The following is a 4,693-nucleotide window of genomic DNA, read 5'->3' as shown; positions in this document are numbered from 1 at the left end:
TATTTTTTAAAAGACAGACTCAGTCAGCTGAATATAGAACTTATACTTGACAGGGCTCAACATAAAACACCGAGCAGCACACTCAAAGGACCAGCTCTCTAGCCAGCTCACCGTACATGTTGGCCCTCAGACACGACAGTGGGTTAGTAAGTCAGAGCAAAAGAAGATACAAAAATAAGCCGGGTGCGGTGGTGCACACCTGTAATCCCAGCTACTTGGGAGGCTGAGGCAGGAGAACCGCTTAAAACTGGGAGGCGAAGTTTGCAGTGAAGTATGATCATACCACTGTACTCCAGCCTGGGTGACAGAGCAAAATTCTGTCTCAAAAAAAAAAAAAAAAAGTTAATTAAAAAAAAAACAGAAGAAGGAATCACAGGTTGCAATCAGTGTCTGGACAACATGCTCAGGGCACTAAATCATTGTGGTCGCCTTCAGAGATGTAGCTCTGATGAAACCGATGATGGTCTGGCACTCACAGAGGGGGTATTAAAAGGCTTACTGCGGCTTGGCAAGGAGGCTCAGGCCTGTAATGCCAGCACTTTTCGAGGCTGAGGCAGGCGGATCACCTGAGGTGAGGAGTTCGAGACCAGCCTGACCAATACAGTGAAACCCATCTCTACTAAAAATACAAAAATTAGCTGGGGGTGGTGGCCGGCACCTGTAATCCCAGCTACTTGGGAGGCTGAGACAAGAGAATTGCTTGAACCTGGGAGGTGGAGGTTGCAGTGAGCCGAGATAGTGCCACTGCACTCCAGCCTGGGCAAAAGAGCAAGACTCCGTCTTTAAAAAAAAAAAAAAGGCCTATTGTTGAGATCTTGGGGAGAGCAAGTCAGGCCCATCAGTCACAACTGAAATGGCCTGAGAGCAAAGAATGGAGCCTGGCCAGGGTGTGTATTGTGGTTGGAATACAGTTAGGCACAAGGTCCCCTGCACGGGCAGGTGGTTACGTGGTTTAAATCTCTTGCCGATGACAGACAAGGGAGCACTTAGACTCATCAGCTTGTCCAGATGTGGGTCACAAGGGAAAAAGGGAAGGATGAGTCTTATGTTGTTAGCCATTATTAAATAGGGATTCTGGGCCAGGTATACTGGCTCATGCCTGTAATCCCAGCACTTAGGGAGACCAAGGTGGGCAGATTATTTGAGGTCAGGAGTGTGAAACCAGCCTGGCCAACATGGTAAACCCCATCTTTACTAAAAATACAAAAATTAGCTGGGCATGGTGGCACACGCCTGTAATCCCAGCTACTGGGATTACAGCTTCTGCCGAGGAAGGAGAGTCAATTGAATCCGGGAGGTTGCAGTGAGCTGAGATCGTCCCACTGCACTCCAGCCTTGATGACAGAGTGAGTCTCTGTCTCAATAAACAGCTAAATAAAATAAAATGCATCATGGATGTGGATTTGGTCCTAATCCCTTAAATATATCAGGAGTTTCAAAGATTATATAAACTTCAGTTTTCCTCTTACCAATGGAATCAGGAATTCATTTTTCTTAGGAACTGCATACCTTTTTAAATTTCAAAGTTCTCTATGGATATTCACATATGAAAACCGATCTAAAAATCAAAAAAGTACCTGAGAACTTAAATATACCCACTCTTGTATCTTGAAGTTCTCTGGCCTCAAGAAACATAAATTTTTAGTCCCAGAATTTTCTTGCCTTACTCCCACCATACCTAACAACCTGCATTTTCAAAGTGAAAGAAACTAAAATCTTACACACTGACACAGGGTATAAAATTATAAAATGATAAGGAAAACCAGAGTTGAAGGGCCACAACACTCAGCAGATAAAATAATCCAAAGGAAACATAAACATTCTAATTAGCTCAGATAAGCCGCCTGCTTCCCCACAATTCACAAGGAAAACCCACATTCGAGAAGTTGAACACCTTAACATGTTGGAGGTCCATACTCTCCCTTTGGCATGTAACTTCTACAGTGCAACAGTCCCTGGCAATGAAGGGAAGAGAGAGACACCTCAGCAGCCACAGGAATGCGCTCTGGGAGCTCCCCGCATCCTAATTGGCCCCTGGCAGTGTGAAAACACTTCCTCTCCCAGTCTTCAATTCTCAGGGCAGAAGAAACTCTCAACTGAATTCACTTTAAGGCTCTGACCCAAAAGTAACCTCCCAAATTCATTAACCCTGTGTCCTGGAGACAGCACTCCTGAACTTCACACACTTCATCAATATGTAGCAATTATATTCTAAATTCGGCAACATAATGAATGCAAAACTCAAACCTCATGTCTAAAAACATGCCCAAGAAAACAACAATTACAACCTCAGAAAGCAACCCCTCCACCCAAAACATGTACATGGGATCCCCAGCTTTCTGGGACTCTGTAGCTTCTCTCGGTATAAAGGGCTTAATGGGTATGAACAGGGAGGCTCCCCAAGAAGAACCAACAGGGCCTTTAATTACTGCTCTTGGCAGGCTCAAGGTTGGACAGTAATGTTATTTTGGACCATCATGTTTATGGATTGCAAGAATCAGTATTGTTAAAATGTCCATTTACCCATAGCAATCTACAGATTCAAGGCAATCCCTATCAAAATACCAAGGATATCCTTCACAGAAATAGAAAAAACAAACCTAAAATTGATATGGAACCCCCAAATACACAGAATAGCCAAAGCTATACTAAGCAAAAAGAACAAAACTGGAAGAATCACATTACCTGACTTCAAATTATACTACAGAGCTATAGTAACCAAAACAGCATGATACTGGCATAAAAACAGACACACAGACCAATGGAACGGAATGGAAAACCCAGAAACAAATTCACACCTACAGCAAACTCATTTTCAACAAAGGTGCCAAGAATGCACACTGGGAAAAGACAGTCTCTTCAATAAATGGTACTGGAAACTGAATATCCACATGCAAAAGAATGAAACTAGATCCTTATCTTGTGCCAAATGCAAAAATACAATCAAAATTGATTAAAGACTTAAATCTAAGACCTCAAACCAGGAAACTACTGCAAGAAAATATTGTGAAAAATCTCCAGGACACTGGTCTGGGCAAAAATGTCTTGAGCAATACCTCCTCACAAGCACAGGCAAGCAAAGCAAAAATGGACAAATGGGATCACATCAAGTTAAAAAGCTTCTGCAGAGCAAAGAGTACAATCAACAAAGTGGAGACAATCCACAGAATGGGAGAAAATATTTGCAAACTACCAATGTGACAAGAGATTAATATAACCAGAATATGTAAGGAGCTCAAAGTCTACAAAAAAAAAATCCAATAATCCAATCGAAAAATGGGCAAAAGATTGAATAGACAGTTCTCAAAATAAGACATATGAATGGCGAACAGGCATATGAAAAGGTGCTCACATGAAAAAGTGATCAGAAAAATGCAAATCAAGACTACAATGAGATATTATCTCACCCAAGTTAAAATGGCTTATGTCAAAAAAGCAGGCAATAACAAAGGCTGGAGAGGATGTGGAGAAAAGGGAAGCTTTGTACTCTGTTGATGGGAATGTAAATTAGTACAACCACTACAGAGAATGGTTTGGAGGTTCCTCAAAAAACTAAAAATTGAGCTACCATACACCATCCAGCAATCCCAATGCTGGGAATATACCCAAAAGAAAGGAAATCAGTATATGGAAGGGACAGCAGCATTCCTGTATCTGTAGCCACACTGTTTCAATAGCCAAGATTTGGAAGCAATCTAAGTATCCCTCAACAGATGAATGGATTTTTAAAATGTGGTACAACTTTGGGAGGCAGAGGCAGGTGATCACCTGAGGTCAGGGGCTCGAGACCATCCTGGCCAAGATGGTGAAACCCTGTCTCTACTAAAAATACAAAATTTAGCCCTGTATGGAGGCACATGCCTGAAATCCCAGCTACTTGGAGGCTAAGGCACAAGAATTGCCTGAACACTGTAGGCAGAGGTTGCAGTGACCTGAGATCATACCACTGCACTTCAGCCTAGGCAACAGAGTGAGACTCTGCCAAAAAAAAAAAAAAAAGGGGGTACATATATACAATAGAGTACTTTTCAGCCATAAAAAAGAATGAAATCCAGTCATTTGCAATATGGATGGAACTGGAGATTATGTTAGGTGAAATCAGCCAGGCACAGAAAGATAAACACCACATGTTCTCACTTATTTGTGGGATCTATTATAAAAATCCAACAACTGAACTCAGGGACGTAGAGAGTAAGGTGGTTATTAGAAGCTGGGAAAGGTAATGCGGGCCTGGGGGAAAGGAGAGGATAGTTAACGGGTGAAAAAAAAAATAGAACTATACATTTTAAAATAACTTACAGAGTGTAACTGGATTGTTTGCAACTCAGATATATGCTTGAGGGGATATCCCTTTCTTCATGATGGGCTTATTTCACGTTGCATGCCTGCATCCAAACATCTCATGTCCTCCATAAATATATACACCATGTATCCACAGAAATTAGAAATAAAAAATTATAATATTGGCCGGGCACGGTGGCTCACGTCTGTAATCCCAGCACTTTGGGAGGCCAAGGCGGGTGGATCACGAGGTCAAGAGATCGAGACCATCCTGGTCAACATGGTGAAACCCCGTCTCTACTAAAACTACAAAAAAAATTAGCTGGGCATGGTGGTGTGTGCCTGTAATCCCAGCTACTCAGGAGGCTGAGGCAGGAGAATTGCCTGAACCCAGGAGGCGGAGGTTGGGGTG

This window comes from Sapajus apella, unplaced genomic scaffold, assembly GCF_009761245.1.
Source record: "Sapajus apella isolate SASKATOON/1434 unplaced genomic scaffold, GSC_monkey_1.0 scaffold152, whole genome shotgun sequence".
Taxonomy (NCBI): Eukaryota; Metazoa; Chordata; class Mammalia; order Primates; family Cebidae; genus Sapajus; species Sapajus apella.
Note: the sequence above shows the minus strand (reverse complement) of the source record.